The sequence below is a fragment of the Coregonus clupeaformis genome, chromosome 23 (assembly GCF_020615455.1).
Source record: "Coregonus clupeaformis isolate EN_2021a chromosome 23, ASM2061545v1, whole genome shotgun sequence".
NCBI classification, from domain to species: domain Eukaryota; kingdom Metazoa; phylum Chordata; class Actinopteri; order Salmoniformes; family Salmonidae; genus Coregonus; species Coregonus clupeaformis.
In genome coordinates this window covers 32,323,060-32,347,668 of record NC_059214.1, presented here as the reverse complement: position 1 = coordinate 32,347,668, position 24,609 = coordinate 32,323,060, and the positions used below count along the sequence as shown (strand labels likewise).

General features: G+C 46.5%; 1 protein-coding gene and 1 long non-coding RNA gene across 5 annotated transcripts in view; one reads left to right on the top strand and one right to left on the bottom strand.

Annotated features, from left to right (window-relative positions):
- Positions 1-1,449, bottom strand: part of LOC121537068 (nectin-3) — a 68,961-nt gene extending 67,512 nt beyond the window's left edge. Inside the window, exon 1 of one of the 3 annotated variants that reach the window (XM_045206646.1) lies at positions 1,260-1,449. The gene's annotated coding sequence lies outside the window, so the exon portion shown is untranslated. The remainder of the gene's footprint in view (positions 1-1,259) is intronic. The other 2 variants (XM_045206645.1, XM_045206647.1) reach the window with 2 other exon arrangements.
- Positions 1-24,609, top strand: part of LOC123481751 — a 254,496-nt gene that overhangs the window by 171,366 nt on the left and 58,521 nt on the right. For both annotated transcript variants that reach the window (XR_006657258.1, XR_006657257.1), the window contains exon 4: positions 4,192-4,196. This is a non-coding gene — a long non-coding RNA (uncharacterized LOC123481751). The remainder of the gene's footprint in view (positions 1-4,191; positions 4,197-24,609) is intronic.

Here is a 24,609-nt window from a genome sequence, read left to right as displayed (position 1 = left end):
TGCCCCTGTTGGCATGCATAGACTATTTGTTGTCATAATGAATTGAATTATTAGCATCATAAATATGCCATTGATAAGCTACACCACGTCAATTGGCAGGGTGTGGCTTGATAGCACTGGTTAATTTACAGATATAAATAGAACATATAAAAAGCATGAATGGATAACATACGATCATAGATACCATTTGGCTACATAGGCCTAAAAACATTTACAATTAATAGGAAAATCACAATAATGGCTTCAGTTCAAAGTCTACGTTGAGGCCGAAGGGAGCAAGGGGCTTTAAATTAAAGATCCAGGCAGCCTCAGGTTTTAACAATAAATTGTCAAGGTCACCCTCTCTCCTAGGGAGGGTGACATGTTCGATGCCGATATAACGAAATAGTGGTTAGGCAGCAAATGGGTACGTCGAGTTTTTGCACATGATGGTTTTACGATGCTCAGAGATATTTACTTTTAATTCGCGCTTCGTTTTACCCACAATTTTATAAGATAAATAACTGCCTTAGTGGAGCACGTGATAACACCTCGATTGGGATCTGTTTCCCCTGTTTGCGGGTGTTTGAAGGATCTACATTTGTAAGTGGCATTGCATTGAGCCCAGCCTTTCTACTTGTAGTTTCCATCCGGTAGAGGCGCAAACAGATGTTGTGGTGGGGTATTTTGGGGTGGTAAATATATAATAATAATATAATATGCCATTTAGCAGACGCTTTTATCCAAAGCGACTTACAGTCATGCGTGCATACATTTTTATTTATATTTTTTGTGTGTATGGGTGGTCCCGGGGTTCGAACCCACTACCTTGGCGTTACAAGCGCCATGCTCTACCAGCTGAGCTACAGAGGACCACATCAGCAGGGGATCAAATACTTTTTTCCCCTCACTGTATGGTCGTGTATGTGACGTTCGAACACAGTAGTTCTACTCTCATTGGTCCTAACCATTTGTTTATGTTTTTTGGCATTTCACTTGCGACTCAGCCATCAAGACAAAATGGATGAGATCAATGGATAATCAGAAATGCGGATAGATAGATAGATATACTTAGTTTGCAACAAATTTGTTCTAGGGGCGCCGTACTTCTAGCTACTGGGCACAACGTCTATTCCATGTTGGTTCAAGGTAATTTCATTGAAATTACGTGGAAACAACGTTGATTCAACCAATGTGTGCACAGTGGGCATGGCTGACCTTGTAAAACAATACATTTCACTGCACCTTCTGGTACCTTCTTAAACATATTTTTTACTCACTCAAACAGGGATGGACTTTTCTAATTCCTTCTTTAGCTTGAGTGTGGCAGCTGAACGTTGTTAATCGAATGCCGTTTTATCCAATTTCACTTGTGTGTTCCAGGCCACCCGATGCCAGAGCTCCAAAGACACTGCTGCTGCGGATTCCTTGCCTCTAGCATAGAGCTACCCGGCTGACAACGGTGGAGCTGACGTCACCACGCGACACTTCCAAACCTCAATTGAGCAGAGAAGATCCAAGATTGACTAACCCACACTATCAATCCCACTTTGCCCACGCTGCGCCATAATGATATTATTGATATCTAATGTTTGCAATGAAAATTAGATCATTTCTAGAGTGTGACTGATTTGCAGTCTAGACCAGGGTTTCCCCAAACTCGGTCCTGGGTGCATGTTTTGGTTTTTGTCCTAGCACTACACAGCTGATTAAAATAATCAAAGCTTGATGATGAGTTGGTTATTTGAATCAGCAGTGTAGTGCTAGGTCAAAAAACAAAACGTTTACCCAGGGGGTCCCAGGACCAAGGTTGGAAAACCCTGGTCTAGACTACTTATTGTGCTTGTCATGGCCCAGCTTCTCAGTCCATTATGGCTGTGATGTTAAATGTCAAACTCCATCAACTGGGCCAGCAGCCAGTAAAAAAACAGACCTAGGCCCAGATTGGCAATCTTTTTGGCAGCTGAAGAAGCTATGTGTAATACTGATTAGAAAGGCCAAGTCTGAGTACTATGTAAACTGTCTGATTGTAAAGGGAATCTGTCTAAGTTCTATAAAACTGTCAAATCTCTGGAGGGTAGCACCTCCTCTTCTCTGCCCCAACAAATTCACTTAGACTCTGGCCCCATTACAGACAAAAATGCTATCATTGTTGCATTCAATTATCATTTTATTTCAGCGGGCTATATCTTTGAAATAACTTCTATGCCTACTGTCTATACCTGGCTCATTCATCCCCCTTCCTCTCCCCGTTACAATTCCCCAGGTCGTTGCTGTAAATGACAATGTGTTCTCTGTCAATTTACCTGGCCAAATAAGGGTTAAATAAAATAAATACAAACATCTGAGATTGGGCTTAATGCTGATAGGGGAAATTTGCAGAACGATTCGGAAAATGGTAGTAGAGGAGCCGAGTCTGTTTAAGTGTACATCCCATTTCTAGGCTTTCTTATCTAGTTAAGATTCTTGAATCTTTGGTAAATGTACAACTTCTTTCCTTTTTATCTGAGAATTGTATTCTGAATACACTAAAATATAAGCGCAACATGCAACAATTTCAAAGATTTTACGGAGTTACAGTTCATATAAGGAAATCAGTCAATTGAAATAAATTCATTAGGCCCTAATCTATGGATTTCACATGACTGGAATGCAGATATGTATCTCAATTCAAATCAAATTGTATTTGTTACATGCGCCGAATACAACAGATGTAGACCTTACAGTGAAATGCTTACTTACAAGCCCTTAACCAACAATGCAGTTTTAATAAAGAATACCCCAAAAATATCCCCAAAACATTAAATACAATAATAATAAGAAGTAAAAGTAACAAATAATTAAAAGAGAAGCAGTAAAATAACAATAGCGAGGCTATATACAGGGGGTACCGGTACCGAGTCAATGTGCGGGGGCACCGGTTAGTCGAGGTAATTGAGGTAATATGTACATGTAGGTAGAGTTATTAAAGTGACTATGCATAGATAATAAACAGAGAGTAGCAGCAGCGTGGGGGGGTAATGCAAATAGGGGGGGTAGCCATTTGATTAGATGTTTAGGAGTCTTATGGCTTGGGGGTACAAGCTGTTTAGAAGCCTCTTGTACCTAGACTTGGCGCTCCGGTACCGCTTGCCGTGCGGTAGCAGAGAGAACAGTCTATGACTAGGGTAACTGGAGTCTTTAACAATTTTTAGGGCCTTCCTCTGACACCGCCTGGTATAGAGGTCCTGGACGGCAGGAAGCTTGGCCCCAGTGATGTACTGGGCCGTACGCACTACCCTCTGTAGTGCCTTGCGGTCGTAGGCCGAGCAGTTGCCATACCAGGCAGTGATGCAACCAGTCAGGATGCTCTCGATGGTGCAGCTGTAGAACCTTTTGAGGATCTGAGGACCCATGCCAAATCTTCTCAGTCTCCTTAGGGGGAATACGTTTTGTCGTGCCCTCTTCACGACTGTCTTGGTGTGCTTAGACCATGTTAGTTTGTTGGTGATGTGGACACGAAGGAACTTGAAGCTCTCAACCTGCTCCACTACAGCCCTGTTGATGAGAATGGGGGCGTGCTCGGTCCTCTTCTTTTTCCTGTAGTCCACAATCATCTCCTTTGTCTTGATCACGTTGAGGGAGAGGTTGTTGTCCAGGCACCACATGGCCAGGTCTCTTACTTCCTCCCTATAGGCTGTCTCGTCGTTGTCGGTGATCAGGCCTACCACTCTTGTGTCATCTGCAAACTTAATGATGGTGTTGGAGTCATGCCTGGCCATGCAGTCATGAATGAACAGGGAGTACAGGAGGGGACTGAGCACTCACCCCTGAGGGGCCCCCGTGTTGAGGATCAGCGTGGCGGATGTGTTGTTACCTACCCTTACCACCTGGGGGCGGCCCGTCAGGAAGTCCAGGATCCAGTTGCAGAGGGAGGTGTTTAGTCCCTGGGTCGTTAGCTTAGTGATGAGCTTTGAGGGCACTATGGTCTTGAACGCTGAGCTGTAGTCAATGAATAACATTCTCACATAGATGTTCCTTTTGTCCAGGTGTGAAAGGGAAGTGTGGAGCGCAATAGAGATTGCATCATCTGTGGATCTGTTGGGGCGGTATGCAACTTGGAGTGGGTCTAGGATTTCTGGGATGATGGTGTTGATGTGAGCCATGACCAGTCTTTCAAAGCACTTCATGGCTACAGACGTGAGAAATACAGGTCGGTAGTAATTTAGGCAGGTTACGTTAGTGTTCTTGGGCACAGGGACTATGGTGGTCTGCTTGAAACCTGTTGGTATTATAGACTCAGACAGGGAGAGGTTAAAAATGACAGTGAAGACACTTGCCAGTTGGTCAGCGCATGCTCGGCATACACATCCTGGTAATCCGTCTGGCCCTGCGGCCTTGTGAATGTTGACCTGTTTAAAGGTCTTACTCACATCTGCTACGGCCAGTGTGATCACACAGTCGTCCGGAACAGCTGATGCTCTCATGCATGTTTCAGTGTTACTTGCCTCGAAGCGAGCATAGAAGTAATTTAGCTCGTCTGGTAGGCTCGTGTCACTGGGCAGCTCACGGCAGTGCTTCCCTTTGTAGTCTGTAATAGTTTGCAAGCCCTGCCACATCCAACGAGTGTCGGCGCCGGTGTAGTACGATTCGATCTTAGTCCTATATTGACGCTTTGCCTGTTTGATGGTTCGTCGGAGGGCATAGCGGGATTTCTTAGAAGCTTCCGGGTTAGAGTCCCGCTCCTTGAAAGCGGCAGCTCTACCCTTTAGCTCAGTGCAGATGTTGCCTGTAATCCATGGCTTCTGGTTGGGGTATGTACGTACAGTCACTGTGGGGATGACATCATTGATGCACTTATTGATGAAGCCAGTGACTTATGTGGTGTACTCCTCAATGCCATCGGAAGAATCTCGGAACATATTCCAGTCTGTGCTAGCAAAACAGTCCTGTAGCTTAGCGTCTGCTTCATCTGACCACTTTTTTATTGACCGAGTCACTTGTGCTTCCTGCTTTAGTTTTTGCTTGTAAGCAGGAATCAGGAGGATAGAATTATGCTCAGATTTGCCAAATGGAGGGTGAGGGAGAGCTTTGTATACGTCTCTGTGTGTGGAGTAAAGGTGGTCTAGAGTTTTTTTCCCTCTGGTTGCACATTTAACATGCTGGTAGAAATGAGGTAAAACGGATGTACATTTCCCTACATTAAAGTCCCCGGCCACTAGGAGAACCGCCTCTGGATGAGCGTTTTCCTGTTTGCTTACGGCCACATACAGTTCATTGAGTGCGGTCTTAGTGCCAGCATCGGTTTGTGGTGGTAAATGGACAGCTACGAAGAATATACATGAAAACTCTCTTGTTAAATAGTGTGGTCTACAGCGTATCATGAGATACTCTACCTCAGGCGAGCAGAACCTCGAGACTTCCTTAGATATCGTGCACCAGCTGTTGTTTACAAATATACCCCTTGTCTTACCAGAGGCTGCTGTTCTATCCTGCTGATACAGTGTATAACCCTACAGCTATATGTTATTCATGTCATCGTTCAGCCACGACTCGTTGAAACCTAAGATATTATAGTTTTTAATGTCCCGTTGGTAGGATATACGTGCTTGTAGTTTGTCTACTTTATTAAGCGATTGTACGTTTGCCAATATATCGATGGCAGAGGCAGATTAGTCACTTGTCGCCGGCTCCTTACCAGGCACCCCGATCTCCTTCCGCGATATCTCATTTTCTTTCTACTGCGAATTACGGGGATGAGGGCCCTGTCGGGTGTCTGGAGCAAATCCCTCTCGTCCGACTCATTAAAGAAAAATTATTTGTCCAGTTCAAGGTGAGTAATCGCTGTTCTGATGTCCAGAAGCTCTTTTCGGTCATAAGAGACGGTAGCAGCAACATTATGTACAAAATAAGTTCCAAACAATGCGAAAAAACAAACAAAATAGCATGGTTGGTTAAGAGTCCATAAAACGGCAGCCATCCCCTCCGGCGCCATTCTCTGTTGGTCAAATATGCCTTAAAAAAAAGGTAGGGGCGTGGATCAGAAAACCAGTCAGTATCTGGTGTGACCACCATTTGCCTTATGCAGCACCACACATCTCCTTCACATAGAGTTGATCAGGCTGTTGATTGTGGCCTGTGGAATGTTGTCCCTCTCCTCTTCAATGTGCTGTGCGAAGTTGCTGGATATTGGCAGGAACTGGAACACACTATCGTACACGTCGATCCAAAGCATCCCAAACATGCTCAATGGGTGACGTCTGGTGAGTATGCAGGCCATGGAAGAACTGGGACATTTTCAGCTTCCAGGAATTTTGTACAGATCCTTGCGACATGGGGCCACGCATTATCATGCAGAAACATGAGGTGATGGCAGCGGATGAATGACACGACAATGGGCCTCAGGATCTCATCATGGTATCTCTGTGAATTCAAATTGCCATTGATAAAATGCAATTGTGTTCATTGTCCGTAGCCTGCCCATACCATAACCCCACCACCACCATGGTGCATTCTGTTCACAACGTTGACATCAGCAAACCGCTCGCCCACACGGCGCCATCTGCCCGGTACAGTTGAAAACGATTTTCATCTGTGACGAGCACACTTCTCCAGCATGCCAGTGACCATCAAAGGGGAGCATTTGCCACTGAAGTCAGTTACGATGCCAGACTGCAGTCAGGTCAAGACCCTGGTGAGGAAGACTAGCACGCAGATGAGCTTCCCTGAGACGGTTTCTGACAGTTTGTGCAGAAATTCTTCGGTTGTGCAAACCCACATTTTGATCAGCTGTCCGGGTGGTTGGTCTCAGACGATCCCGCAGGTGAAGAAGCTGGATATGGAGGTCCTGGGCTGGCGTGGTTGCACGTGGTCTGCAGTTGTGAGGCCGGTTGGACATACTGCCAAATTCTCTAAAATGACATTGGAGGTGGTTTATGGTAGAGAAATTAAGATTAAATGATCTGGCAACAGCTCTGGTGGACATTCCTGCAGTCAACATTCCAATTGCACACTCCCTCAACTTGAGACATCTGTGGCATTGTGTTGTGTGACAAAACTGCACATTTTAGGGTGGCCTTTTATTGTCCCCAGCACAAGGTGCACCTGTGTAATGATCATGCTGTTTAATCAGCTTCTTGATGTGCCACATCTGTCAGGTGGATGGATTATCTTGGCAAAGGAGAAATGCTCACTAACAAGGATGTAAACAAATGTGTAAATGATTTGAGAGAAATAAGATTTTTATGCATATGGTACATTTCTGGGATCTTTTATTTCAGCTCATGAAACTTAGGACCAACACTTTACATGTTGCATTTATATTTTTGTTCAGTATACATGAATCGGGGTTTAGACCAGGGCACAGTTGTGGGGTGGTGATTTGAATGGAGTCAGGCGCAAGAGGGTAAATCACAGAATAAAAGGGTTTATTCCGAAGGTACAGCGGTACGCAGCAATGCGTTAAACACTCCAGTGTGTAATCAGGCGCACTGGTAAACAACAAGGCACACGGGTGAAATATCCTGGCGATACTAAATACATGGAGCTCCACCGAGCTAACCTCCACAATAAACAATCACACACAAAGACAAGGGGGCAGAGGGAACACTTATACAGGTACTGATGAGGGGAATTGAAACCAGGTGTGTGTAACAAACAAGACAAAACAAATGGAATGATGAGATGAGCGGCAGTGGCTAGAAGGCCGGTGACGACGAACGCCGAAGCCTGCCCGAACAAGGAGAGGAGGCAGCTTCGGAGGAAGTCGTGAAAATAGTACAAATACTGCAACCACATTAGTTAAAAATTATATTGTCAATGCTTTAGATGCCAAAATGAATTATGCTTTCTTGTTTGTAGACTTGTCAAAGGCTTTTGACACATTTGATTATTCTATTTTATAAGTTGTCCTCAATAGGCTTGGGCATTGATGCCTGTATGTGGTCTCAGACCATCTCAGTAATATAACTCAGGCTATTGTGACAGAAGGGGTCTAATCTGAAATCTTGAAGTGCATAAAAGGGATACCCAAGGGTTCAATTCTGGGGCCACTATTGTTTAAGCTGTATATAAATTACATTGGAAATACTGGGAAAATGTTTAATATAAATTTTTATGCTGATGATACAGTATTGTACTCTGTTGCACCATCTGTAAACCAAGCCTTTTCACATCTCCATTCTGATTTCCATGCGCTACAGAAGTCACTCTTGGATCTTAAGTTAGTACTTAATGCAAACAAAACAAAATACAGTTGAAGTCGGAAGTTTACACACACCTTAGCCAAATACATTCAAACTCAGTTTTTCACAATTCCTGACATTTAATCCTAGTAAACATTTACTGTCTTAGGTCAGTTAGGATCACCACTTTATTTTCAGAATGTGAAATGTCAGAATAATAGTAGAGAGAATGATTTATTTCAGCTTTTATTTCTTTCATCACATTCCCAGTGGTCAGAAGTTTTCATACACTCAATTAGTATTTGGTAGCATTGCCTTTAAATTGTTTAACTTGGGTCAAACGTTTCGGGTAGCCTTCCACAAGCTTCCCACAATAAATTGGGTGAATTCTGGCCCATTCCTCCTGACAGAGCTGGTGTAACTGAGTCAGGTTTGTAGGCCTCCTTGCTCACACATGCTTTTTCTGCCCACAAATGTTCTATAGGATTGAGGTCAGGGCTTTGTGATGGCCACTCCAATACCTTGACTTTGTTGTCCTTAAGCCATTTTGCCAAAACTTTGGAAGTATGCTTGGGGTCACTGTCCATTTGGAAGACCCATTTGCGACCAAGCTTTAACTTCCTGACTGATGTCTTGAGATGTTGCTTCAATATATCCACATAATTTTCCTTCCTCATGATGCCATCTATTTTGTGAAGTGCACCAGTCCCTCCAGCAGCAAAGCACCCCCACAGCATGATGCTGCCACCCCTGTGCTTCACGGTTGGGATGGTGTTCTTTGGCTGGCAACGCCCCCCTTTTCCTCCAAACATAACGATTTGTCATTAAGGCCAAACAGTTCTATTTTTGTTTCATCAGACCAGAGGACATTTCTCCAAAAAGTATGATCTTTGTCCCCATGTGCAGTTGTAAACCGTAGTCTGGCTTTTTTATGGCGGTTTTGGAGCAGTGGCTTCTTCCTTGCTGAGCGGCCATTCAGGTTATGTCGATATAGGACTTGTTTTACTGTGGATACAGATACTTTTGTACCCGTTTCCTCCAGCATCTTCACAAGGTCCTTTGCTGTTGTTCTGGGATTGATTTGCACTTTTCGCACCAAAGTACGTTCATCTCTAGGAGACAGAACGCGTCTCCTTCCTGAGCGGTATGACGGCTGCGTGGTCCCATGGTGTTTATACTTGCGTACTATTGTTTGTACAGATGAACGTGGTACCTTCAGGCGTATGGAAATTGCTCCCAAGGATGAACCAGACTTGTGGAGGTCTACAATTTGTTTTCTGAGGTCTTGGCTGATTTCTTTTGATTTTCCCATGATATCAAGCAAAGAGGCACTGAGTTTGAAGGTAGGCCTTGAAATACATCCACAGGTACACCTCCAATTGACTCAAATTATGTCAATTAGCCTATCAGAAGCTTCTAAAGTCATGACATCATTTTCTGGAATTTTCCAAGCTGTTTAAAGGCACAGTCAACTTAGTGACAACAATTCTGACCCACTGGAATTGTGATATCGTGAATTATAAGTGAAATAATCTGTCTGTAATCAATTGTTGGAAAAACTACTTGTGCATGCACAAAGTAGATTTCCTAACCGACTTGCCAAAACTATAGTTTGTTAACAAGAAATTTGTGGAGTGGTTGAAAAACGAGTTTTAATTACTCCAACCGAAGTATATGTAAACTTCCGACTTCAACTGTACATGCTATTTTCTAGGTCCCATAACTTAGACTTAAGTGACCTTGAAATTACTAGCCTTAATGGAACACAAATTGAACATTCATTCATAAATATCTTGGTATCTGGCTAGATTATAAATTGGCGTTTAAATACACACATTACTGAGCTGGTAAAGATTTGAAGATCAAAATTGGATCATTTTACAGAAATAGAGCATGTCTGTCTTTTGATAATAGAAAGGAAGTTGTCCGGGCCACTTTTCTCCGTTTTAGATTACGAGGATATAATATACATGTACGCAGCAGCTTCCACACTTAAACCTCTAGATGCTGTTTTCCATTGTGCCTTTAGATTCATTACTGGTGATAATTTTAGAACTCACCATTGTGTATTGTATCAGAAAGTGGGTGGGCCTCTCTGTAAGGTCAAAATAATAGAATACAGTACACATTACTGGATAGTGCTTGAGGTTCCAAGGGTGGCTTCTGATTTAGAGAGAGACCAGCGGCTTCATCCAGCTCCACCTGAGCTCCGGAAATCGACTACTCCCTCGTCCCCGTACCATTCCTCCTCCTCCGGGATGTCCTGTTTGCCCATCAGCAGGACCCACTGAAGCTCCCTGTCCTGGGCTAAAACTGCAGTTGTGTCTTTAGTCCACATTCTCCACTGAATGTTTTTTTCACATGTTGTGCAGGTGGGCCAAGTTGGGTTAAGCTCTATACTTGCAGTCCTTCACGATGGTGCCGAGGTTCTGGGCTTGGTCCGGCTCTGCCCCGTCCACCTCCATGCTGTCACCTGGCTACTGAGCTTCTAACAGATCTTATCCAGGAAGAAGCATGTCCTGTGTGTCCATCAGGAGGGAAAAGAATAATAATGAATTAAAAAAGAATAATGTCTGCACTAACTGTAAGTCGCTCTGGATAAGAGCGTCTGCTAAATGACGTAAATGTAAATGTAAATGAGGGCCCACAGTCTTCTACTCCATTACCTGTGCAGCTGTGGGTGACACTGTCCCATTTCACCCCCTTTCTGAAATGAGATGAAATAAAAACAAGAGTAAATATTAGGTCATACAAGGAACAATCACACTGTTACATCATCATATTGCAACTTTCAGTTGTACATTGCTTTGAATGAAAGTGACTGCCAAATGACATGGTTATAAAATGTCATTTTGTGAAATACTTTTATAAAAAAGGGTCATTGAGGAATACTTCTGCCTCCCGTTGGTCTGACTTCTTATTTATTGATTTTAGTTTCAATAGAAAGACACATGTAAGGCTTCATCATTGCAATGCTTGTAAAATCCACCCCATACAGAAGCAGTCAGTTAATATAATAGAGTCAACCCTGTAATGGTCTGAAAACAGGTCAGATTTATGCCCCTCCCCGTGCAATATTTTCTCATGTGCACACTGGCACTGCTGGAGACAGAAAATAGTGCACAGATCGATCAAAGATCAGCAATTAACAGGTAACAACCACACACTTCAATGCAGATTGTGCATTTTAAAGACCGGTGCTCCTGATTTCTGAACTTTTAGTAATAATTAGATGGTGTTTTAGATCATGCAAGAATGTTATTAAAGGCCTAAATCACATGTGCTCTAGCTAGCTCTACATGTGTGACTAAAAAGTAGAGGAGACTTAGCAGTGTAGATTAAGTAAGATACTGTTTGGTTGAGAGATCCTCCTGTAAAACAATGCACACCAGAAAGGTCATCAAACTTTTAAATGCAACAGGCACAAACAACTATGTTCGGCCAAAACACAACTCTTAATGACCCAGGCTACATATTTTTATTTTATTTTTATTTAACCTTTATTTAACCAGGTAAGCCAGTTGAGAACAAGTTCTCATTTACAACTGCGACCTGGCCAAGATAAAGCAAAGCAGTGCGATAAAAACAACACAGAGTTACATATGGGGTAAAAAAACATAAAGTCAAAAATACAACAGAAAATATATATACAGTGTGTGCAAATGTAGCAAGTTATGGAGGTAAGGCAATAAATAGGCTATAGTGCAAAATAATTACAATAGTATTAACACTGGAATGCTAGATGTGCAAGAGATTATGTGCAAATAGAGATACTGGGGTGCAAAAGAGCAAAATAAATAACAATATAGGGATGAGGTAGTTGGGTGGGCTAATTTCAGATGGGCTGTGTACAGGTGCAGTGATCGGTAAGGTGCTCTGACAACTGATGCTTAAAGTTAGTGAGGGAGATAAGAGTCTCCAGCTTCAGAGATTTTTGCAATTCGTTCCAGTCATTGGCAGCAGAGAACTGGAAGGAATGGCGGCCAAAGGAGGTGTTGGCTTTGGGAATGACCAGTGAGATATACCTGCTGGAGCGCAGACTACGGGTGGGTGCTGCTATGGTGACCAATGAGCAAAGATAAGGCTATTAGGCTTGGTGGGGGACTCAGGTGCAGAGACGGACACACGGACAACAGAGGGTGAGTTAGGATGTCGTTTATTCAGCGTGAATTGGCAGAGAGAAACAGTTCAGGGTGGAATAGCTTCAGACCGGGGTAGGAGCTGAGTGGGGGGGAGAGCCAGTAGTCCGGAGAGCTGGATGACGAGGATATCAGACAACAGATGAGCAGGTTGCGGCGTGGGAATGGCAGGTAGGCAGGCAGCAGGAACAGACGGGATCTGGTCGAAGGAGAGACAGGTTACAAAACGTGGCAGAAACAACTATAATGCTGAGATAGTAACCACTAGACTGAGATTGCTGTACGGGGCCAAGTTACCACAGGTAGTGTAGGAACGAACTGGCGCTGGAGAGGTGTCCAGCCCGGGTAGATAACTGCTGGCTGATTGTTGACAACGAGCTGCAGCTGGATGTAACTGATCTTGTGAGAGAATGGCCACGCCCCCTGACCTAGATCCTCTGGACTGCACAGCAGGGGGAGACAGACACAAACAACACACACAGGGAAAAAGGGAAAGGAAACCCAGCAGGAACAGGACCAACAGTGCCGGACCGTAACAGTACCCCCCCCTCAACGGGCGCCACCCGGCGACCCACCCGGCTTGTCAGGGTGGTCCCTATGGAAGTCAGCCACCAGCTGCGGATCCAGTATAAATCGTCGGGGAATCCAGGACCTCTCCTCGGGACCGTATCCCTCCCAGTCCACCAGGTACTGAAACCCTCTACCACGCCTCCGGACGTCCAGCAGTCTCCGCACCGTGTAGGCTGGATGGTCGTCAATAATACGCGGTGGCGGAGGGGGATCCACAGGCGGACACAAAGGGCTGGAGGAGACCAGCTTCAGCTGGGACACGTGAAATGTAGGATGGACTCTCATGGCCTGGGGAAGCTTCAACCGAACAGCCGAAGGGTTGATGATGGAGTCGATCTCGAAAGGACCCAAATACCGGGGCGACAGCTTACGGGAGTCAGTGCGCAGGGGGATGTTGCTGGAGGAGAGCCAGACTCGCTGACCAGGCTGGAACTGGGGAGCGACTACCCTGTGCCTGTCCGCCACCCTCTTGTTACGCTCTGCTGTCCGTAGAAGAGCCTCACGGGTGTCCACCCACACCTTGCGGCAGCGACGAAGGTTATCCTGAACTGACGGGACGGCTAACTCCCTTTCCTGAGACGGGAACAATGGCGGTTGGTACCCCAAAGCCGCCTCAAAAGGTGAGAGGCCGGTGGCAGATGAGGTGAGGGAATTGTGGGCATATTCGACCCACGGGAGATGTTTGGCCCAGGTGGACGGGTTCTGGGATGTCACACAGCGTAGAGCAGCCTCCAGGTCCTGATTGGTCCTCTCAGTCTGGCCATTGGACTGGGGATGGAAACCTGATGAGAGACTGACAGTGGCACCCAGAGCCGAACAAAACTCCCTTCCATACCCGAGAAATGAACTGTGGGCCTCTATCGGACACTATGTCCACAGGTATTCCATGGGGACGGAATACATGTAGGACAAAGAGGTCGGCTGTCTCACTGGCAGATGGTAATTTTGGTAATGCAACAAAATGGGCAGATTTAGAGAATCTGTCCACGATGGTGAGTATGGTGTCATTACCCTCAGACATAGGAAGTCCAGTGACGAAGTCCAAGCCCACGTGAGACCAAGGACGACTCGGGACTGGGAGAGGCCGCAGCAGGCCCGAAGGAGCCCTGTGGGAAGCCTTATTTTGGGCACAGATGGAACAGGCCGCCACGTACTCCCGGACGTCAGCCTCGGCGGATGGCCACCAAAAGTGCCTCTTCAGTAGCGACAGTGTCACGGTTCATACCAGGGTGGCAGGAGAAGCGTGAGGTGTGGATCCAGTTGAGCACTTGCGGCCGCACGGCTGCGGGAACATAGAGAAGGTCGGGGGGCCATCGGCCGGTCCAGGTTCCAACTCTTGTGCCGATCGGACGAGGGACTCGATTTCCCAGTGAACCGCCGCCACCACACAGGAGGCGGGCAGAACAGATTCAGGATTGCTGGAGTCTTCATTGTCTGTAAACTGGCGAGAGAGAGCATCAGGCTTGACATTACGTGTGCCAGGACGATATGTTAAAATAAACTTGAACCTGCTGAAGAACAGAGCCCATCTGGCCTGACGGGAGTTCAGCCTCTTGGACGACTGGATGTAAGCCAGGTTCTTGTGGTCTGTCCAGACTATGAAGGGTTGCTCTGCTCCGTCTAGCCAGTGCCTCCACTCCTCCAACGCCAACTTGACAGCAAGCAACTCCCGGTTACCCACGTCGTAGTTCTTCTCAGCAGGGGTCAATCTCCTGGAGAAAAAGGCCACAGGATGGAGCTTCTGGTCCGTGGGGAACGTTGTGACAGGACAGCCCCCACCCCCGAATCAGAGGCGTCCACTTCCACAATAAACTGCAAACTAGTGTCTGGATGAATAAGAACAGGTGAGGTGGTGAACAGTTCCTTCAATGTACTCACGGCTGACTCGGCCTCAGGCGTCCACAGGAATGGCACCTTAGGGGAGGTAAGCTTGGTCAGGGGGCAACCACTCGGCTGAAACCCCTGATGAAGCGGCGGTAGAAGTTGGCGAAGCCCAGGAAGCGTTGTAGCTGCTTCCGAGACGTGGGTGTGGGCCACTCCACAACCGCTCTGATCTTGTCAGGGTCTGGTGACACTTGTCCCCGCTCGATAATAAAGCCCAAAAAAGGGGACGGACTGCCGGTGGAACTCACATTTTTCTGCTTTCACATACAGTTTGTTTTCCATGAGGCGTTGGAGAACCAGACGGACGTGGGAGACGTGTTCATCCTGTGACTTAGAGAATATTAGAATGTCATCCAAATAGACAAACACAAAACGGTGTAGAAAATCCCTCAACACATCGTTAACCATGGCCTGAAACACTGCTGGGGCGTTAGTGAGACCGAATGGCATGACTAGGTATTCAAAGTGTCCGAGAGGGGTATTGAACCCAGTCTTCCATTCGTCTCCCGGCCTGATCCTAACGAGGTGGTAAGCGTTACGTAGGTCGAGTTTGGTAAACACGGTGGCACCATGAAGGGGTTCAAATGCTGAGTTGATGAGAGGCAGGGGGTATGTATTTCTGACTGTGATGTTATTTAGTCCTCTGTAGTCAATGCAGGGGCGTAATGTTTTGTCCTTCTTCTCAACAAAAAAGAACCCAGCTCCAACAGCGGAAGATGAGGGACGAATGATGCCAGAGGTTAGGGAGTCGCCTATGTAGGTTTCCATAGCTTCTCTCTCAGGACGGGACAGATTGAAAAGCCGACTGGACGGCAAAGGGGCTCCAGGCAGTAACTCAATAGCGCGATCGTATGGCCTATGAGGTGGTAATGAAAGTGCCTTGGACTTACTGAATACCTCGGCCAGGTCCAGGTACTCCTCAGGGACTGAAGAGAGGTCTGGGGTTTTGACAGGGGAAGCAGGGGAGCCGACCGAGGGCGGAATAGCCGACCCCAGGCAAACAGAATGGCAGTGAGTGCTCCAACTGTGTATCTTGTGGTTTTGCCAGTCAATATGGGGGTTGTGAAGGCTAAGCCAAGGGAAACCGAGGATAAGGGGGGAGGTCGAGGAGGAGACTACTTTAAACTGGATGGTTTCTTTGTGATTGCCGGACAGCATGAGAGAAACGGGGACAGTTTGGTGGGTGATGTTGGCAAACTGATGGCCGTCAATAGCGGTAACTGTTATAGGCTTAGGCAGAGGCTTAACAGGGATCTCAGCCTGAGTGACCAGGTTGACGTCAAGGAAACTATCCTCAGCACCAGAGTCGATTAGAGCAGCTAGTGGGAGAGATAGATTCCTGAACTGGACTGTAGCTGGGATAACTAGACGGGGTGCTGTGGGCATTGAGTCAGGTGTAGCACTCGCAAGTACGCCCACTTTTACCTGCGAGCTTGGCCTTTTGGGCGAACCGGACAGTTAACCAGGAAATGAGTGCGGTCCCCACAGTACATGCACTCACCAGCCCGCATACGCCGCTCCTTTTCGGCAGGGGACAGGCGAGCACGGCCCAGCTGCATGGGCTCGTCTAGTTCCGTGGAGGGATCCGCTGCGGTGTGTGGGCGGTGTCCGAGTGGTGGTGTAGCTCGGGCTGCAGAAAGCGAGGGGGGCCCCGCCTGCGGTGTGGACCCGACCGCCCCTCTCCTGTCTCCTCTCCCGTAGCCTGTTGTCTATTCGTGTAGCAAGGGAAACGAGAACATGAAGGTTAGCAGGCTCATCACGAACAGCTAGTTCATTCTTAATCGTGTCACTTAGACCGTTCACAAACGCTCCCTGAAGAGCTTCGTCATTCCACTTGGAATCGGCTGCCAAGGTCCAAAAATCAATGGCGTATTCAGCCACGCTACCCGTGCCCTGTCGTAGCTTCAATAGTCTCTTTGTGGCGGTCCCGGCATGGTCCGGGTGATCAAACACAACTTTCAATTGAGAGGAAAAATCGTCAAACGACAGGCTGGCAATCTGCTGAGTAGAACAAGCCGCTTCTGCCCAAATCAAAGCTTTGCCCCTCATTAACCCCAGTGCGTAATGTACCTTTGAGGATTCCGTGGAGAAAGACAGGGGCTTCTGTTGGAACACCAAGCGGCACTGAAGCAGGAAACCACGGCATTTGTTCAGGTCCCCGGTGAAAGGTTCGGGTGAGGTTGTAGGGGGGTTCCCGAAGGGCAGGAGCGGACGCCGAGCCTGGAGCCACTGTAGGAGGAACAGGCGGAGGAGAAGCAGAGGGAGGAAGGGTAGTGAGTGTTACCAGGTTAGCTACCTGAGAGGTGAGATGAGATACTTGATCCAACAACTGCTGGTTGTTATCCACAAGAGTCCGGATGAGTTGGTCGTGTTGTCCCAATACCATTCCCTGTGAATGGAGGGCGCGTTATGCGCCATCACCCGTTGTTTCATGTGGCATCTCTGCTGAGTCCATGTTTGGCCAGTTCGTTCTATTAGGCTTGGTGGGGGACTCAGGTGCAGAGACGGACACACGGACAACAGAGGGTGAGTTAGGATGTCGTTTATTCAGCGTGAATTGGCAGAGAGAAACAGTTCAGGGTGGAATAGCTTCAGACCGGGGTAGGAGCTGAGTGGGGGGAGAGCCAGTAGTCCGGAGAGCTGGATGACGAGGATATCAGACAACAGATGAGCAGGTTGCGGCGTGGGAATGGCAGGTAGGCAGGCAGCAGGAACAGACGGGATCTGGTCGAAGGAGAGACAGGTTACAAAACGTGGCAGAAACAACTATAATGCTGAGATAGTAACCACTAGACTGAGATTGCTGTACGGGGCCAAGTTACCACAGGTAGTGTAGGAACGAACTGGCGCTGGAGAGGTGTCCAGCCCGGGTAGATAACTGCTGGCTGATTGTTGACAACGAGCTGCAGCTGGATGTAACTGATCTTGTGAGAGAATGGCCACGCCCCCTGACCTAGATCCTCTGGACTGCACAGCAGGGGGAGACAGACACAAACAACACACACAGGGAAAAAGGGAAAGGAAACCCAGCAGGAACAGGACCAACAGTGCCGGACCGTAACAAAGGCGGGGATTTGCCTAGCAGTGATTTATAGATGGCCTGGAGCCAGTGGGTTTGACGACGAACATGTAGTGAGGACCAGCCAACAAGAGCGTACAGGTCACAGTGGTGGGTAGTGTATGGGGCTTTGGAGACAAAACGGATGGCACTGTGATAGACTACATCCAATTTGCTGAGTAGAGTGTTGGAGGCTATTTTGTAAATGACATCGCCGAAGTCAAGGATCGGTAGGATAGTCAGTTTTACGAGGGCATGTTTGGCAGCATGAGTGAAGGAGGCTTTGTTGCGAAATAGGAAGCAGATTCTAGATTTAACTTTGGATTGGAGATTCTTTATGTGAGTCTGGAAGGAGAGTTTACAGTCTAACCAGACACCTAGGTATTTGTAGTTGTCCACATACTCTAGGTCAGACCCGTCGAGAGTGGTGATTCTAGTCGGGTGGGCGGGTGCCAGCAGCGTTCGATTGAAAAGCATGCATTTAGTTTTACTAGTGTTTAAGAGCAGTTGGAGGCTACTGAAGGAGTGTTGTATGGCATTGAAGCTCGTTTGGAGGTTTGTTAACACAGTGTCCAATGAAGGGCCAGATGTATACAAAATGGTGTCGTCTGCGTAGAGGTGGATCTGAGAGTCACCAGCAGCAAGAGCGACATCATTGATATACACGGAGAAAAGTGTCGGCCCATGAATTGAACCCTGTGGCACCCCCATAGAGACTGCCATAGGTCCAGACAACAGGCCCTCCGATTTGACACACTGAACTCTATCTGAGAAGTAGTTGGTGAACCAGGCGAGGCAGTCATTTGAGAAACCAAGGCTGTTTAGTCTGCCAATAAGAATGCGGTGGTTGACAGAGTCGAAAGCCTTGGCCAGGTCGATGAAGACGGCTGCACAGTACTGTCTATTATCAATCGCGGTTATAATATCATTTAGGACCTTGAGCGTGGCTGAAGTGCACCCATGACCAGCTCGGAAACCGGATTGCATAGCGGAGAAGATGCGGTGGTATTCGAAATGGTCGGTAATCTGTTTGTTAACTTGGCTTTCAAATACTTTCGAAAGGCAGGGCAGGATGGATATAGGTCTGTAGCAGTTTGGATCTAGAGTGTCACCCCCTTTGAAGAGGGGGATGACCGCGGCAGCTTTCCAATCTCTGGGGATCTCAGACGTTATGAAAGAGAGGTTGAACAGACTAGTAATAGGGGTTGCGACAATTTCGGCGGCTAGTTTTAGAAAGAAAGGGTCCAGATTGTCTAGCCCAGCTGATTTGTAGGGGTCCAGATTTTGCAGCTCTTTCAAAACGTCAGCTGTCTGAATTTGTGTGAAGGAGAAGCGGGGGGGCATGGGCAAGTTGCAGCGGAGGGTGCAGAGTTGGTGGCCGGGGTAGTGGTAGCCAGATGGAAAGCATGGCCAGCTGTAGCAAAATGCTTGTTGAAATTCTCGATTATTGTAGATTTATCGGTGGTGATAGTGTTTCCTAGCCTCAGTGCAGTGGGCAACTGGGAGGAAGTGCTCTTATTCTCCATGGACTTTACAGTGTCCCAAAACTTTTTGGAGTTAGTGCTACAGGATGCAAATTTCTGTTTGAAAAAGTTAGCCTTTGCTTTCCTGACTGCTTGTGTATATTGGTTCCTAACTCCCCTGAAAAGTTGCATATCGCGGGGGCTATTTGATGCTAATGCAGTACGCCACAGGATGTTTTTGTGCTGGTCAAGGGCAGTCAAGTCTGAGGAGAACCAGGGGCTATATCGGTTCTTAGTTCTGTATTTTTTGAATGGGGCATGTTTATTTAAGATTGAGAGGAAATTACTTTTAAGGAACAACCAGGTATGCTCTACTGACGGAATGAGATCTATATCCATCCAGGATACCTGGGCCAGGTCAATTAGGAAGGCCTGCTCGCTAAAGTGTTTTAGGGAGCGTTTGACAGTGATGAGGGGTGGTCGTTTGACCGCGGACCCGTTACGGACGCAGGCAATAAGGCAGTGATCGCTGAAATCCTGGTTGAAGACAGCTGAGGTGTATTTAGAGGGTATGTTAGTCAGGATGATATCTATGAGGGTACCCATGTTTACGGATTTAGGGTTGTACCTGGTAGGTTCGTTGATAATTTGCGTGAGGTTGAGGGCATCTAGTTTGGATTGTAGGATGGCCGGGGTATTAAGCATATCCCAATTTAGGTCACCAAGCAGTACGAACTCTGAAAATAAATGGGGGGCAATCAATTCACATATGGTGTCCAGGGCACAGCTGGGGGCTGAGGGGGGTCTGTAGCAAGCGGCAACAGTGAGAGACTTATTTCTGGAAAGGTGGATTTTTAGAAGTAGAAGCTCAAACTGTTTGGGCACGGACCTGGATAGTATGATAGAGCTCTGCAGGCTATCTCTACAGTAGATTGCAACTCCACCCCCTTTGGCAGTTCTATCTAGACGGAAAATGTTATAGTTGGGGATGGACATTTCAGAATTTTTGGTGGCCTTCCTGAGCCAGGATTCAGACACTGCTAGAACATCAGGGTTGGCGGAGTGTGCTAACGCAGTGAATAACTCAAACTTATGAAGTAGACTTCTGATATTTACGTGCAAGAAACCAAGACTTTTGCAATTACAGAAGTCAGCAAATGATAGCGCCTGGGGAGTAGGAGTGATACTGAGGGCTGCAGGGCCTGGGGGAACAGAGGAACACCAGAGGAACAGAGGAACAGAGGAGGACTAGAATAAGGATACGGCTAAAGGCTTTAAGAACTGGTCTTCTAGTGCGTTGGGTACATAGAATAAAGGGGGCAGATTTCCGGGTGTTGTAGAAAAGATTCAGGGCATTATGTACAGACAAGGATATGGAAGGATATGAGTAAAGTGGAGGTAAACCTAAGCGTTGGGTAACAATGAAAGAGATAGTATCACTAGAGGCACCAATTGAGTCGGTCTCCGCGTGTATGGGGGGTGGGACAAAGGAGCTATCTAAGGCAGGTTTAGCTGGGCTGGGGGATCTACAGTGAAATAGTACAATTAGAAATAACCGAAACAATAATAAGCTAACCATGTTTGGGCTGAGGCTAAACATAAACAGGATGTAGTACCGTAAAAAGGAACAGTCCAGCAGACATCAGCTGTATAGCTGAGTTATCATAAGGTCCGGTGAACAGCAATAGGATAGTTCGGAGGCTGCTAAAGCACTAGCGAGTAAGAGGCCACGGCTAGCGTGTGCTAGCGGGCCGGGGCTAGCAGATGGAATCTTCGTGGTCGACGTCGTAACCACATCAGACGATTTCGTCGGCAGACCAGTCGTGTAGGATCGGCGGGGCTCCGTGTCAACACTAGGTGGTCCCGTCCGGTTGACAGAGAGGTAGATAGCCGGGAGATGGGCCTAGCTCAGGATGATTAGCCAGACCACAGCGTCCATTTTGTTGCAGCTAGCTGGTAGCGATGAATTCCGGAGTTAAAGGTCCAGTGATTCAGTGATTCCGGCAGAAAAACGGATATGTTCTGGGTCGATAACGCGCTGTGCAGACTGGCCGAATATCCGGTGATTAATATCCAGTGATTAAAATTAATCCCGCAGAAAAAAATCCAATGTTCTGGGTGAAATACCGCTAACTGTGGCTAATAGCAAGTAGCTAGTTAGCTGGCTAGCTAGTTTCAACTGGAGATTCTAGATAAAAGGTAAGTCAATAATAGAATCCGTTCCACATTGAGTGAGGCGGGTTGCAGGAAAGTATATTTTGTAGAAGGATGAAAGTCTGATAGGGAAATATGTACGAAAAATACAAAAAAACAGGGTATTTACAGGCTATTTACAGACACACGACAAAAACAGAACTGCACTACTTCGCCATCTTGGATTACATCCTATGGTCATGATCATAGCTATGCTATGGCCACCTTTTCCAACCCTTCTCTCAAAGTATAATAACAAAATATATTGGAGGTACAGTGAACGAATACCGTTACAATATATGACTTCTTTGCATTGTACACTTCCCTCACTTATGTAAAGACAATAGGCTTGTGTAAAGAATATGGTGAAGATTCCTTTTAAGAAAGGTCGACTAACTTTGATATTTTCATCCTCCATCAAGGTCCTGTGTTGAGAGTAGAGAGAGAGATGGACAGTGTCGTATTATTATAGTTGTCTCAAGTCTCCCTTGTGAGATGAGTACAATGTGTTCTTAAAGATGTGGTAAGAATTTGCCTAACTGTAAATAACTGTTGTTTTGTCATTTTATATTCACAGACAAAACATCTAGATAATATGGTCCAGAAACGTTGGAGAGTGATTTGGGGTTGGAGGCAAAGGTGTCATGGTTTGGGGAGGGTGGGATGGAGTGGTCTTCTCCCCGTATTCTACTAACAAATGGATTCCCAGCCTGCCCCAGATATCCTCTTGGTCCATCCAGAGGATGGGGGGGTGGGGGGTGGGGGGTGGACCTGGGGAAGGTCAAGACTGTGTGTGGGGGAGTGAGTACTTTTTTCTCTGCTCATACAGCAGCAATAAAGGCCTAGTTCACTAAGTTTGTGAGTTATTATTATAATTGTATTTAATAATTACTATCTATTTTATTTTTGTATCGGGGGTGATGCAGGACCCTCAGCACTCCTACTTTCCATGACTATGGATGCAGCACTTGTTGATTGTTTTGCATAGCAGGACATAAATAATATACCTCATGCTGCACTGATGTTGAAAAGACAGGTCTAAGAAATCTCTTGGCAGGGGTTAGAGGATGAACCCCCCCTACAGTCACAGCAAACCAAAGCAGCAAACAGTATATCTAACATCACTCCTAATTTTGGTTTGACATCACTCCTAATATTGGTTTGACATCACTCCTAATATCACTCCTATATTGGTTTGACATCACTCACAATGTCAGTGGCTCTGTAAATAGCTAGCTACATAATATTGTTGTGAGCCTCTTACAGAATCCTGGAGTTGGTACTACCTGGCAGTGGCCTATGCATCCTCACATAAAACATGATAGCCATTTGGTTGTAAGCTGTATGATGAGATATATTGAAAAATATATTACAAAATATTTAGTTTTTTATATATATATTTATTTTTCACAAAAGTAGTGCATATATTCCTGTATTAGTGGACAGATATAGCCATCTGCAGCGCCAGCATGGGGGAAAAGATGTCAAGCCATGTCCCAATAAATCAGTAAAGTTGCCTTGTATAACCAGACTGGTTGTTATCGTAATCATCTTTATCCCCCCGACATCTTCATGCTTGTGTGACACTATTTAATGTGGGTCAAAAGGGAAATACAGTGGACAGTTTGTCGCCTGCCCTCACCGGCATTAACAGAACTGCGGGAAAACAGTGCAAGACAGGCGGGGACGAAGGACACTGTCCACTGGTTGTCCCTGCCTCCCGGCTTAAGTGACACCGTGTATTAGCTAGCTTGATAGTTAGCGACACCGTGTCTTTAGGACTAGCTGGCTAAGCTACTGTAGCACAAAGTGTGCTTCACTCCTGCCTGCTGAACATCTGCACTAACCATCGTTAACAGAAATGCATCAAAAGAGGTTCCTGCAGATGCACGTGCCATATTCAACCAGATAGCAAGTCCGACATTACAGAGTTTCCTAGTTCAGAGCATTTCGTATTATTCTGTATGTAAATGCGAGACACTCCATTTAGTATGATATATTACGTTTCATATGGAATGCATTCATTTGTGGATGTCGATCACTCATTTCGTATGATACACTACATGACAAAAAGTATGTGGACACCTGCTCGTCGAACATCTAATTCCAAAATCATGGGCATTAATATGGAGTTGGTACCACTTTGCTGCTATAACAGCCTCCATTATTCTGGGAAGACTTTCCACTAGATGTTGGAACATTGCTGCAGGGACTTTCTTCCATTCAGCCACAAGAGCATTAGTGAGGTCCGGCACTGATGTTGGGCGATTAGGCCTGGCTCGCAGTCGGCATTCCAATTCATCCCAAAGGTGTTCGATGGGGTTGAGGTCAGGGCTCTCTGCAGGCCAGTCAAGGTCTTTCACACCGATCTCAACAAACCATTTCTGTATGGACCTCGCTTTGTGGATGGAGTATTGTCATGCTGAAACAGGAAAGGCCTTCCCCAAACTGTTGCCACAAAGTTGGATGCACAGAATCGTCTAGAATATCATTGAATGCTGTAGCGTTAAGATTTCCCTTCAGTGGAACTAAGGGGCCTAACCGGAACGATGAAAAACAGCCCCAGACCATTATCCCTCCTACACCAAATTTTACAGTTGGCAGTATGCATTGGGGCAGGTAGCGTTCTCCTGGCATCCGCCAAACCCAGATTTGTCCGTCAGACTGCCAGATGGTGAAGGGAGATTCATCACTCCAGGGAACGCGTTTCCACTGCTCCAGAGTCCAATGGCGGCAAGCTTTACACCACACAAGTCGACACTTGGCATTGCGCATGGTGATCTTAGGCTTGTGTGTGGCTGCTCGGCCATTGAAACCCACTTCATGAAGCTCCAGACGAACAGTTATTGTGCTGAAGTTGCTTCCAGAGGCAATGTGGAACTCGATAGTGAGTGTTGCAACCGAGGACAGACGATTTTCAGCACTCTGCGGTTCCATTCTGTGAGCTTGTGTGGCCTACCACTTCACGGCTGTGCCGTTGTTGCTCCTAGATGTTTCCACTTCACAATAACAGCACTTACAGTTGACAGCAGCAGCTCCAGCAGGACAGAAATGTTACAAACTGAATTGTGGCAAAGGTGGCATCCTATGACGGTGCCACGTTGAAAGTCACTGAGCTCTTCAGTAAGGCCATTCTAGTGCCAATGTTTGTCTATGAGATT